At 39.7% G+C, this 14,452-nt stretch overlaps 1 protein-coding gene across 1 annotated transcript in view; it reads right to left on the bottom strand.

The window, feature by feature from the left end:
- CFAP61 (cilia and flagella associated protein 61) overlaps positions 1-14,452 on the bottom strand; it is a 405,193-nt gene that overhangs the window by 65,198 nt on the left and 325,543 nt on the right. The gene's annotated exons all lie outside the window — the stretch shown is intronic.

The raw sequence follows: 14,452 nt of genomic DNA on the forward strand, positions 1-14,452 counted from the left end.
CTGCCATGCTACCATTTTTTTCTTCCTCTTCTGTCTTTTCTTTTTTCCACTCACCTAGCTCTGTAGGTCACATCCCCTCCCTTCCCACCTGCCCCAGGTTCACCCCAACCCCACTCACTGTGCCACCATTTTAAAAATTATTATCGTATTATTTTTCTTTTTTATCATTCTTCCTTTTCTTTTTCCCTCCCACGTAACCCCGTATACCACCTCTGTCCTCTTCCTGCCGGCCTCCGCTGCACTGCCATGGCTATAGAGCTAGTGGCCCACTGCCACTGTGCGTCTGCCCCAATCCCACCTGCTGGCTCCATCCATGCTGCGCTTTTTCTTTTTTTCTGTCTTTTGTTTCTCTCTTCTATCTAGCCCCATACATCACCTTCCCTCCCTTCCCACTGGCCCCCAGATCCACCTTGCCCCCTCTGGCCAGTCCCCACCATGCCATTTTTTTCCTTTCTTACTTTTCTTTCTCCTTCACACTTTCCCCATATGCCATCTACCCCATTCCCATCAGCCCCTGCCACACCACCACAGATAGAGTGCCACCAACACACCAACCCAATGCTGCCCGGGGTCAACCCAACCTCCACCCACCAGTCCCCACTGCACAGTCATTTATTTTTTCATTTTTATTGTTTTAAATCTATTTAATTTTTAAATTTTTTCTTTTTCTTTCTCCCTCCCACCTAACCCCATAGGCCACCTCTCCCCTCTTCCTGCCAGCACAGGGTCCACCCCACCCCTACCCACCAGCTACTGCTGTGCCACTCCTTTTTTTCTTTCTCCCTCTTTTCTTTTCTTTCTACCACCCACTTAGCCCCATATGCCACTTCACCCCCTTTCTTGCTGGCCCCTGCTGCACTACCATGGCTATAGAATCCCTGGTGCTCAGGCCTGCCACTGCACCAGTTCTGCACTGCCCATCCCCTGTCACCACTCAACCAGCTGCTGAACAGTGGGAAGCAAGCCTGTGTCACTCCCCATCTGATACCTCCACCCATCTGGCAAGGGCCTGTGAACACTCCCACACTGCTAAACCAACATCAGGAGACAGAGCCTGCCCCGTCTTCCCTCAGCCACCTCGCTAAACCAGTGAACAGAAAAGGGGGTTCGATCTTTTTGCTGCTGCCCTTCCCACCCTGACAAAGTGGCAAGAACTATCATGCTCACAGATGAGCAAGCAGTGAAGCATGCCCAATCCCCCTGCCCTGACATATCAAAACAAAATGAAAAAGCAGGATGAAAAAGATGAGCATTCAATCAATAAAAAAGAAAATAATACCTTAACGTCTTGGAGACAACAGACAATAACAAACATAAAAAAGCAGGACAAGATGGCTCTAGCAAGTGACCCAAAGAAAGACTCGGATAAACTTCTGGTAGAAGAAAAGGTAGTGGAACTACCTGATATGGAAATCAAAAGAGTAATATTTAGGGCTCTCCAAGAGATTAGGAAAGAGATCAAGGAAAACACAGACAAAACCAAGGAAAAAATAGACAAAATCATGGAAAAAACAGACAAAGCCAATGAAAACATAGCCAATAGCAAGGAAAACACAGACAAAGAAATAGAGGCATTCAGGAAAACAATAAGGAACAAACATCATAATAAACAAACAATTAGGAATCATACGGAAGCAGCACCTAGAAATCCAAAAGATAAACAACAAAATTTCAGAAACGGACAACTCAATAGAAGATTTTAGGAGAAATCTGAAACAATGGAAGGCAGATTTGGTGAAACTGAAGACAAATCCACGTACACCACTTTGAGGAAAAATCAGAGAAAACAATGAAGAAAAATGAAGAAAACCAAAGAATCATGTGGGACACAATTATGAGCAAAAATGTGCGCACAATCAGAGTTCCAGAACAGGGGGAGAAAATGGGAAACATAGGGAAGATTGTTGAAGATTTGCTGGCAGAAAACTTCCAAAAATCATGAAACATGAAAAGGTGACTATTCAAGAACCCTAATGAACCCCATATAGAATGGACCCCAAAAGAAAGTCATCAAGACATATCATAATCACACTTGCCAAAACTAAAGACAAAGAAAGAATCCTGAGAGCATCTTGAGAAAAACATAAAGTCTCACACAAAGGGTAAACAATAAGACTAAACTCTGAGTATTTGGCAGAAACCATGCAGGCAAGAAGGCAATGGATGACATATATAAAACCTTGAAAGAAAAAACTGCCAACCACAAATAAATTATCCTGTAAATCTCTCTCTCAAACATGATGGTGAAGTTAGAATATTTCCAGATAAACAGAAATTAAGGGATTTCATAAAAAGCAAACGAAACCTACAAGAAAAATGAAAGGGAGTCCTTTGGTTAGAGAACTAACAATAACAGCCTACAAGCTGAATCTAGGATGCAGAACAGCATTAGCCAGATACCAACCTAGGTAAAGAACTTTCGATAATAAAACAAAGCTAAATGACTTAAAACAGGAAAACAGAGACATCAACCTGTATATGACGACAACATCAAAACTATAAAAGGGGGAATAAACAGTGTAGGTATAGAACTTACAAATGGAGAGGACATCAAGGGAATATCGAGTAATAAAAGACTGGTTCAAACTGAGGATGATAAGGGTAAATTTCAAGGCAACCACAAAGAAAGTTAACAAACCTACTCAACAAAATTAAAAAATAAGAACAATATAAAGACTCAGTAAACACAAAATCTATAATAATGAAAGAAAAGAAAATCCACAAACAAAAGGAAGTTAACACAGGAAAATAAGATAAACAAAACATCAGCACCACACACACACACACACACACACACACACACAAAAGCACAAAAATATGACAGCAATAAACTCATATCTATCAATAATCATACTGAATGTAAATGGCTTAAATGCACCTGTAAAGAGACAGAGAGTGGCAGAATGGATAAAAAATACAACCTATCAATATGCTGTCTATACGAGACATGCCTTAGACACAAAGTCATAAATATATTAAAAATCAAAGGTTGGAAAAAATATATCAAGCAAATAGTAACCAAAAAAGAGCAGGAGTGGCAATACTAATCTCAGACAAAATAGACTTTAAGGCAAAATCAACCATAAAAGACAAGGAAAGACATTATATAATGATTAAAGGTATAACTCACCAAGAAGACATGATCCTAATAAATATCTATGCACCCAAAAACAAGGCTCCAAAATACATAAAACAAACTCTAAAAGCACTGAAGAGAAACAGTCCCACAATAATAGTAGGAGACTTCAACACACCACTCTTGGTAAGGGACAGAACATCTAGAAAGAAACTCGACAAAGTTACGGAAGATCTAAAGGCCACCATCAACCAACGCGACCCACAGACGTATAACAGAACACTCCAGGCAACAGCAGCAAAGTATACATTCTTTTCCAACTCACATGGAACATTCCCCATAATAGACTACACTTTAGGCCACAAAGCAACCCTCAATAAAAATCCAAAACATCAAAATAATATGAAGCATTCTCTCTGATCACAACACAATTAATGTAGAAATCAATAAAAGGAAGAGTAAGACAAAAAAAAAATTGAATACATGGAAACTGAATAACACTTTGCTTAAAAAGAATGGGGTAATAGACGAAGTTTTGTTCTTATGTACATAGGGCTGCTATGAGTCGGAACTGACACTGCCTAACAACAACAACAAATAGAACAAATCAAAGAGGGAATCAAAAAATTTCTAGAATCAAGTGAGAATGAAAACAACTTCTACCAAAACTTTTGGTATACAGCAAAGGCAGTGCTCAGAGGGCAATTATAGCAGCAAATGCAGACACTGAAAAAGAAGAATGGGGCAAATAGAAAAGCAAAGGAAATCCTCAGAGGGCAATTATAGCAGCAAATGCAGACATTGAAAAAGAAGAATGGAGCAAATAGAAATGCAGTAGCAAAAGAATGCCAGGAGCACTAGACGAAAGGAAATAATAAAGATGAGAGCAGAAATAAACGAAATAGAGAAAAGAAAAACAATAGAAAGAATCAACAAGAGCAAAACTTGGTTCTTTGAAAAGATCAACAAAATTGACAAACCACTGGCCAAACTGACAAAAGAAAAACAGAAGATGAAAATAACCCAAATAAGAAATGAGATGGGGACATTACAACAGACTCAATTGAAATAAAAAATATCATAACAGATTACTGTGGAAAATTGTACTCCAACAAATTTGAGAACCTAGGGGAAAGGGAAAAATTTCTAGAAGCACACTACCTACCTAAACTAACACAAACTGAGATAGAAAATCTGAACAGACCCATAAAAAGAGAAGAGACTGAAAAGGTAAAAAAGAAAATTCACACCACCACCACGAAAAGCCCTGGCCCAGATGTCTTCACTGGAGAATACTACCAAACATTTAGAGAAGAACTCATACCAGTACTACTCGAACTATTTCAGAACCTAGAAAAAGAAGGAATGCTTTTGAATTCATTCTAGGAAGCCACCAGCATAACTATAATAACAAAACCAGGAAAAGGCACTACAAGAAAAGAAAATTACAGACCAATATCTCTCATGAACATAGATGCAAAAATTCTCAACAAAATTCTAGCCAATAGAATTCAGCATCATATCAAATAATAATAATAATATGCCACAATCAAATGGGATTCATACCAGGTATGCAAGGATGGTTTCACATTAGAAAATCAATCAGTGTAATCCACCACATAAATAGGACAAAAAAAAAAAAAGAAAAAAAATCACATGGTCATTTCAATACACGCAGAAAAGGCGTGATATCACTCATTTGTGATAAAAACTCTCAATAAAATAGGAATAGAAGGGCAATTCCTCAACATAATAAAGGGCATGCGTACAAGTCCAACAGCCAACATCATTCTCAACAGAGAGAGGCTGAAAACAGGAAACAGACAAGGATGCCAGTTATCACCTGTTTAACATTGTGCTGGAAGTCCTGGCTAGAGCAATAAGGCAAGAAAAAGAAATAAAGGGCATCCAAATTGGAAAGGAAAAAGTAAAATTATCCCTATTCACAGATATTATTGTATATATAGAGAACTCCAAAGATTCCTCAAGAAAACTACTGGAACTAATAGAAAGATTCAACAGAGTAGCAGGATACACAGTCAACTACAAAAATCAGTTGGATTCCTATACACCAACAAAGAGAATTTTGAAAAGGAAATCGGATAAGCAATATTATTTTAATAGCCTCTAAAATACTTAGGAATAAATGTAACCAGGGATGTAAAAGACCTATACGAAGAAAACTACAAGACACTATTGCAAGAAACTAAACGAGGCCTACATAAATGGGAAAACATACCATGCTCATGGATAGGAAGACTCAACACTGAAAATGTCAGTTTTACTCAAAGCGATCTGCAGATATTATGCAATCCTGATCCAAATAGCAGCAGCATTCTTTAATGAGGTGGTAAAACTAATCATCAGCTTTACATGGAAAGGAATGAGGCCCTGGATAAGCAAAGCATTATTGAAAAAGAGAACAAACTAGGAGGCCTCACACTACGTGATCTGAGAATCTACTATACAGACATGGTAGTCAAAACTTCCTGGTACTGGTACAATGACAGATACATAGACCAATGGAACAGAACTGAGAACCCAGACATAAATCCATTTACCTATAGTCAGCTGATCTTTGAGAAAGGACCAAAGTCCTTTAAATAAGGAAAAGACAGTCTCTTTAGCAAATGGTGCTGGCAAAACTGGATGTCTATCTGTAAAAAAATGAAACAGGACCCATATCTCACACCATACACAAAAACTAGCTCAAAATGGATCAAAGACTTAAATATAAAACCTAAAACAATAAAGATTATGGAAGTAAAATAGGGACAAAGCTAGGGGCAAAACCTAACAATGCACAAACACCAGAAGATAAACTAGATAACCGGGAGCTCCTAAAAAATGAAACATTTATGCTCATCAAAAGGTTTCACCAAAAGAGTAAAAAGAGAACCTATGGATTGGGAAAAAAATTTTGGATATGATGACATGTCTAACCAGGGTCTAATCTCTAAAATCCATTGAATACTTCAACAACTCAACATCAGAAACACAAATAATTCCATTTAAAAAATGGGCAAAGGATATGAACAGAAACTTCACTAAAGAAGACATTCAGTTGGCTAACAGACACATGAGGAAGTGCTTGTGATCATTAGCCATTAGAGAAATGCAAATCAAAACTACGACCAGACACCATCTCACTCAGACATTACTGGCATGAATCAAAAAAAAATGTTGGAGAGGTTGTGGAGAGACTGGAACTCTTATGCAGTGCTGGTGGGAATGTAAAGTGGTACAACCACTATGGAGAACCATATGGCACTTCCTTAAAAAGCTAGAAATAGAAATACCATATGATCCAGCAATCCCATTCCTAGGAACATATCCTAGAGAAATAAGAACTGTCACACAAACAGACATATGCACACCATGTTCCCTGCAGCATTATTTGCAATAGAAAAAGATGAAAACAACCTAAGTGCCCATCAGCAGATGAATGGATAAACAAGTAATGGTACATACACACAATGGAATATTACACTAAGATAAAGAACAACGATGACTCCACGAAACATCTCACAACATGGATGGATCTGGGCAGCATTATGCTGAGTGAAATAAGTAAATCACAGAAGGGCAAATATTATATGAGATCACTATTATAAAAACCCAAGAAAAGATTTCCACACAGAAAAAACAATCTTTGATGGTTACCAGGGAAGGGAGGGGTGGGGAGAAGAAATCACTAACTAGACAGTAGACAAATGTTAACTTTGGTGACGGGAAAGACAGCATACAATGTAGAGGAAGTCAGCACAACCTGAACAAGGCAAGTCATATAAGTTTCCTAGACACATTCAAACACCTTGAGGGAGCAAGTTACTGGGGCTTAGGGCTGGGGACCATTGTCTCGGGGGACATCTAGGTCAACTGGCATAACACAATTCATAAAGAAAATATTCTACATTTGTATTTTGGTGAGTAGCGTCTGGGATCTTAAAAGCTTGAGAGTGGCCATCTAAGATACACCGATTGGTCCCGTCACATCTGGAGAATGAAGAAAACTAAAGACACAAAGACAATATTAGTCCAAAAAAACTAACGGACCACATGAACCACAGCCTTTACCAGCCTAAGCTTGGAAGAACTAAATCACTCTGACAGGGATCGCAATAGAGGGTCCCAGACATAGTAGGAGAAAAATGTAGAACAAAACTCAAATTCACACACAAAAAAGGCCAGACTTAGTGGTCTGACAGAGTAGAGAGGAATCCTCAAGATTATGGCCCCTGGACACCCTGCCAACGCAGAACTAAAGCTACTCCCAAAGTCCATCTGTCAGCCAAACATTAGACAGGCTTATAAAACAAAGAATAACCCATGTGAGGAACATGCTTCTTAGTTCAATCAAGTATACGAGACCAAATGGGCAACATCTGCCCAAAACCAAAGGCGAGAGGGCAAGAAGAGACAGGAAAACTGGGCGAATGGACATGGGAAAGCCAGAGTGGAAAGGGAAAGGGGGAGAGTGCTGACACGATGCAGGGATTGCAACCAATGTCATAAAACAGAAGTTGGAAAATACGGCCTTGGTGATAGAAACAATGCCAGAGATTGAATGATAGAATTTTGCAAGACCAACGACTTCTTCATTGCAAATACCTTCTTTCACCAACATAAACGATGACTATACACATGGACCTCGCCAGGTGGAACACGCAGAAATCAAATTGACTACATCTGCGGAAAGAGATGATGGAAAAGCTCAATATCATCAGTCAGAACAAGGCCAGGGGCCGACTGTGGAACAGACCATCGATTGCTCATATGCAAGTTCAAGCTGAAACTGAAGAAAATCGGAGCAAGTCCACGAGAGCCAAAATATGACCTTGAGGGTTGTATTCTTTAATCATACCTATTCAATCTGTATGCTGAGCAAATAATATGAGAAGTCGGACTATATGAAGAAGAACGGGGCATCGGGATTGGAGGAAGACTCATTAACAGCCTGTGTTATGCATTATTGAATACACCATGGACTGCCAGAAGGACAAACAAATCTGTCTTAGAAGTAATACAACCAGAATGCTCCTTAGAAGCAAGGCTGGCGAGGCTGCGTCTGACATACTTTGGACATGTTGTCAGGAGAGATCAGCCCCTGGAGAAGGACATCACGCTTGGCAGAGTACAGGGTCAGCGGAAAAGAGGAGGACCCTCAACGAGGTGGCTTGACACAGTGGCTGCAACAATGAGCTCAAGCATAACAACGATTTTGAGGATGTCGCAGGACCGGGCAGTGTTTCGTTCCGTAGTGCATAGGGTCGCTATGCGTCGGAACCGACTCGACAGCACCTAACAACAACTTATAATTTTTTTAATCAGAAACTCATTTGCACTGTAAATTTTCACCTAAGAAAAAAAAAAAAAAAAAGCACGGTAAAACTAAAAAATAAAAATATCATGACATTAAAATATCTCAAGAAACAGGAATATGTTCAGAATATCCTGGTAAGCCAAAATGGAAAGCTATAAATCAGCATATAAAATATCGTTAAAATATATAAATATTTATATATTCAGAGAAAAATACTGGAAGGACACACACCACAAAATGGATGATGATCATCTCCAGGTTATGGATGACTTTTAGTTTCTTCTCTGTGATTCTCTGTTATATCTATCCCCTTCCCCATTTTTAGGCTCTATGTAAACAGGAAAAAAAAAGTTTTGTAAAAAATAACAGCACTAGAAACAGAGGTCTGGAGTTTAGATTTTGTAAAGATCTCTTTCTGGACACCTTAAGAAGCAGCCTTTGGCTTTTGGGTGTCGAATCTGTGTATCCGACTATAATACACCTTGTTTGTTTCATGGTCAGTGATACTCGCTAAACTTGTTTTGTGTGCTGAATTTTAGCCTTTCACAGGTTAAAGATACTAAAGACCATTTTGGATAATCACATTTTCACTCTCTGGGAGGGGAATTTGCCTGGTAAGATGTTAGTCTATTATCTGACCTTGGCACGTTTGATTCCTTACTTACTTTGAGGAACAAAATGTGTTTGAAAGTAGGGGACTCTCTGCGCCTCTTACCTCTTTTTAGAGTCTGATATAATTCAGGGTCTTTTGTTCTGCTTCTTTAGAAAGGGGAGGAAAGCTGAGTAACTGCTAGCAGTTACTTCCACGCATATGATGATTTGAAATTTGCTTATTCACAGTAGCCTTCTTTTTAGGCTAAAGACGTCTCTTCAGTTTAATGTGCGAGCTCTGAAAAAAGGAGCAGGTTTTCTGGAAAGTATACTGGCTCAAACCAGAATCTTCTCCTAGCTGATGTTTCAGTAGTAAGGGGTAGTGGTATATTTAACTGTCATCAGGACTAGACTGAAGGCGAGGAGCGTTTTGCCTGAGGATGGCGATCACAGAGTTATAGTGGCATAATCACATCATTAATGGTCATCTGATATTATTGAAAACAAAGTCATTATTATGATACTTTAACAGTCTCAAGCCTGAAAACCACTCACATTCTAATTCAATAAAGCTACTTAAGTATAGACAGTCACAAGGAAGAACAGATTTTATGTCATATTAGCAAATCTGATTTTCATTAATGAAAGATGAATGTCTTCTATGAAACACTTTCATATCATATTAATGACATGATAGCAAACAGCATTCACAGGTTGCTAGGCAACACGAGGACCCTCTAATGATCTCCTCTGTAGTCAAGAGGCCACAGAGGGAAATGCCAGAGGTCTGAGAATATTTCCCATTTCTTGGCAACTGTTTCTGCTTGAAGACCCCCATGGGGGCTGGGAGGAAAGGGAATCAAAGAAACCATCTACCATGACAAATATATACCTTTTCTCTCTTCTCTCATTTTCATTGTCTTACATGTAGGAGAGCAAGAATTGAGAGTTGGATTTAAATAGGAGAGGTCAAGAGTTCTCAATCCATACATCCTTCCCTCTGCGTAGGTAGGCGATGGCTGCTGTGAACCAGGATGGGCAGTGGACAACATGAGGGATGTCTGCCAAGTCATGTTGTTGTTGTTGTTAGGTGCTGTTGAGTTGGTTCCGACTCATAGTCACCCTACATACCACAGAACGAAAAACTGCCTGGTCCTGCACCATCTTTATAATCCTTGTCATGCTTGAGCCCATTGTTGCAGCCACTGTGTCAATCTCTCTCATTGAAGGTTTTCCTCTTTTTTGCTGACCCTTTACTTTACTAGCATGATGTCTTTCTCCAAGGACTGATCCCTTCTGACAACATGTCCAAAGTATGTAAGACGCAGTCTCTCCATCCTTGCTTCTAAGGAGCATTCTGGTTGTACTTCTTCCAAGACAGATTTGATCGTTCTTTTGGCAGTCCATGCCATGAATAATTCTTCGCCAACACCACAATTCAAAAGTGTCAATTCTTCCGTCTTCCTTATTCATTGTCGAGCTTTCACATGCATATGACGCCATTGAAAATACCATGGCTTGGGTCAGGTACACCTTAGTCTTCAAGGTGACATCTTTGCTCTTCAACACTTTAAAGAGGTCCTTTGCAGCAGATTTACCCAATGCAATGGGTCTTTTGATTTCTTGACTGCTGCTTCCATGGCTGTTGATTGTGGATCCAAGTAAAATGAAATCTTTGACAACTTCAACCTTTTCTCCGTTTATCATGATGTTGCTTATTGGTCCAGTTGTGAGGATTTTTGTTTTCTTTATGTTGAGGTGCAATCCACACTGAAGGCTGTGGTCTTTGATCTTCATCAGTAAGTGCTTCAAGTCCTCTTCACTTTCAGCAAGCAAGGTTATGTCATCTGCATAACGCAGGCTGTTAATGAGTCTTCCTCCAATCCCGATGCCCCGTCCTTCTTCATATAGTCTGACTTCTCATATTATTTGCTCAGCATACAGATCGAATAGGTATGGTGAGAGGCTACAACTTTGACGCACACCTTTCCTGACTTTAAACCACACAGTATCCCCTTGTTCTGTCCAAACAACTGCCTCTTGATCTGTGTACAGGTTCTTCATGAGCACAATTAAGTGTTCTGGAATTCCCATTCTTTGCAATGTTATCCATAATTTGTTATGATCCACACAGTCAAATGCTTTTGACAAGCCATAGTTTGCTGGAATCCACTACCTTGTTGGTATCTGTTCCCTTCCTTGTTATCCCTACCTCCTTTTTTGCCTTGTTAGGAGTAGGACCCCAACAAACATGTTGTAACTTCATGATTCCATTCCCTGTTCATGGCTGGCTGAGCAGGGTCAGCCCTCTGAGCCGGGTGTCCAGTTATGTATAGATCTGCAACAACTACCCCAAAATTTAGTGATGTGGAACAGTAGCCACTTAATTCTGCTCATGATGACTTGACTCTGCTTCATGGTGTCTGGGGCTTTAGATGGAAAGATGAATGGTTGGGGTCACTCGGATGGCTGTGGATGAAATCATCTGGAGGATTCTTTCATGCACATGTCTGGCATCTGGGCTGGGATGACTTGAAAGGTTGCCTCAGCTGGGACTTTCGCTGAGAGCCGGGGCTGGGATCTTTCCACATGTCTTGGGCTTCCTCACAGCATGGTAACCTCAGGATTGCTGAATTTCTTATATGAGAGTTCGGGACTTCAAGAGTGACTGTTCCAGCAAATAAGAAGAAAGATGTGTGGCTTTCTATAAGTTAGCCTCTCAGAAGTCACATGACCCCACTTTTGAAATATTCTGTTGGTCAAAATAGTCAAAGTCTCGCCTAGATTCAAGAGAAGGGGACATAGACCCTACTCTCTATATGGGAAAAGTATAAAATAATTTTCAGCCATGATTTGAAGCTGCCCCCTCATTTATACAAAATATTCATTATAGGTAAATCCATTGAGAAAGAAAGATTAGTGGTTGCCAGGGGCTAGGGAGAGCAAGGAATGGGAGGCATGGCTTAATGGGTGCAGGGTTTTGTTTTGGGGTGGTAAAGATGTTCCGGAACTAGATGGTGATAATGGTTGCACAACATTGAATTGAATATTTTAAAACGGTAATTTTTGTTATGTGCATTTTAACACACACACAAATGATCCAATTATATGCTGTCTACAAGAAACTTAAGTACTTCAAATATAATGGCATAGGTAGGTAGGTTGAACATATAAGGCTGAGATACACTAGTCAAATATTAATCAAAAATAAGAAGAGGCAGCTGTCTTAATTTCAGATAAAGTAGACTTCAGAGCTAAGAAAATTATCAGGGACAGAGGAGGGACATTATATAATGATACAGCCACTGTAGAAAATAATTGTCAGTTTCTTTAAAAAACTAAACATACGCTTTACCATATAACCCAGCAATCTAACTCCTGAGCATTTGTCCCAGAGAAATGAAAACTTACGTTCACACAAATACTTGTACATGAGTTTATTACAGCTTTATTTGTAATAACCCTGTCTTAGGCTGAGTGCTCCAGAGAAGCAAAACCAGTAAAGTATATATATATATATAGAGAGAGAGAGAGAAATTTATATTAAGGAAATGCCTCACATGATTGTAGAGGCTGGAACACCCCAAGTCTGTGGATCAGCGTAGAGGCTTCTCCTGCTTCATACAGCTGTAGAGGCCAGCGAATCTATGATTGGCAGATTGGAGAGCAGGGTTCTTGCTCACAGGCTGTGAAGCTCAATGAATTCCAAGATAGGCAGATAAGCTGCTAGCTCAAGTCCCAAGAACCAGAGGTTAGACGAACAGAAGGCAGCTGCAGGACCCAGAGCAGGCAAAAGCCAGAATGTCCACTTATATTCAGATGCAGGCTACATGTCCAAGGAAACTCGCTTTCAACTGATTGGCTACTCACAGTAGATCCCATTGTGGGGGTGACCACATATAAACACTGAGAATCACGGCCCATCCAAGTTGACACACAATCTTAACCAACACAACCCCACACTAAAAATACTGAATTGTACACTTTAAAATGGATAAAATGATAAAATTTATGTTACATGTATTTTACCATAACAATGAAAATATATAAAAGTGGAAGAATAGTATAATGAATCCCCTTCACCTATCACCAGATTCAACAGTTATCAAATCTTGGCCAATCTTGTGTCATCTCTTGCCCCATGTATTATTTTGATTATTTGGAAGTAAATTCCAAGCATTTCGGTATGTATCTCTGTGATCATTAAGGGTGTGTGTCACCTTGGCTGGGCCATAATTCTCAGTGGTTTGGCAGTTATGATGTAGTAAGGCAGTCATATAATGTGATCACTTCCATGATGGGAGTTTCCTTGGGGATGCAGCCTGCATATGGGGGGACTTTCTGGCAAGGCTCATGGGCTTTTGCTTGCTCTGGATCCTACAGCTGGCTCCTGTTCATCTGACCTGTGGCTCTTGGGCTTGAGCTAGCAGCTTGCCTGCCGATGTTGGGATCTGCCAGTCTCTGCAGATCAGTCTGGATCTTGGGTTCACCAGTCCCTGCAGTTAAGTGAGTTGGGAGAAGCTTCTAGCCTGACCCACAGACTTGGGACTTTTCAGCCTCTGTAACAACATGAATCATTTCCTTGATAAAAATCTCTTTATATACATATATTTACATATATGTATATAGAGACACTTGGCTGGTTTTGATTCTTTCGAGAGCCCAGCCTAAGACAATCTCTAAAAGATAAAGATTCTTTTGTTAAGAAACTACATAACCCAATACTATTTTCATACTTAAAAAATTAATAGTAATTCCTAAATATTACCAAATTATCCACTCAAGTTTCCAATAATCTCACAAATGCTTTTTTTTTTTTTTTTACAAATTTAAATCAGGATCCAAGTAAGCTGATACATTTTTAAAATTTATGTTAAACCACAGGATCCCTTCCACCTCTGTTTTATTTCTTGGAATTTATTTGCTGCAGGAACTGTTGGCTCCTAATTTTCCTGCACTCAGAATTCTGGGAACTGCAGTCCTGTGGTTCTGTTTGACATATTTCTGTATCTCTTCTATTTCTTGAAAATTGCGAGTAGATCTAAATCCTGATCAGATTCAGGTTCAATCTGTTTTTTTTTTTTTTTTTTTTGCAAGACTCTTGCAGAGTCCTGGTTGTGCAATGGTTAAGCACTTGGATGCTAACCGAAAGGTCCATGGTTTGAACCCACCAGCAACTCCACAGAAGAAAAGACCTGGTGATCTCTCCTGTAAAGATTATAGCCTAGAAAACCCTAGGTGGCAGTTCTGCTCTGTCCTGTGGAGTCGCCATGAGTTGGAATTAACTCCGCGGCACACAACGACAGTCTGTTTTTCTAACAGGGAGCGCATAATGTCTGGTTGTCTCTTTCTGTGATGTCAGCAGCCTCTGATGCTCAGTGTCTGTCAGTTCACTAGGTGTTGCAAACTGGTGATATTCTAATCTTACCATCGTTTCTTCATTTATGAACTGCAATAATCCT

The sequence above is a fragment of the Loxodonta africana genome, chromosome 24 (genome assembly GCF_030014295.1).
Source record: "Loxodonta africana isolate mLoxAfr1 chromosome 24, mLoxAfr1.hap2, whole genome shotgun sequence".
NCBI classification, from domain to species: domain Eukaryota; kingdom Metazoa; phylum Chordata; class Mammalia; order Proboscidea; family Elephantidae; genus Loxodonta; species Loxodonta africana.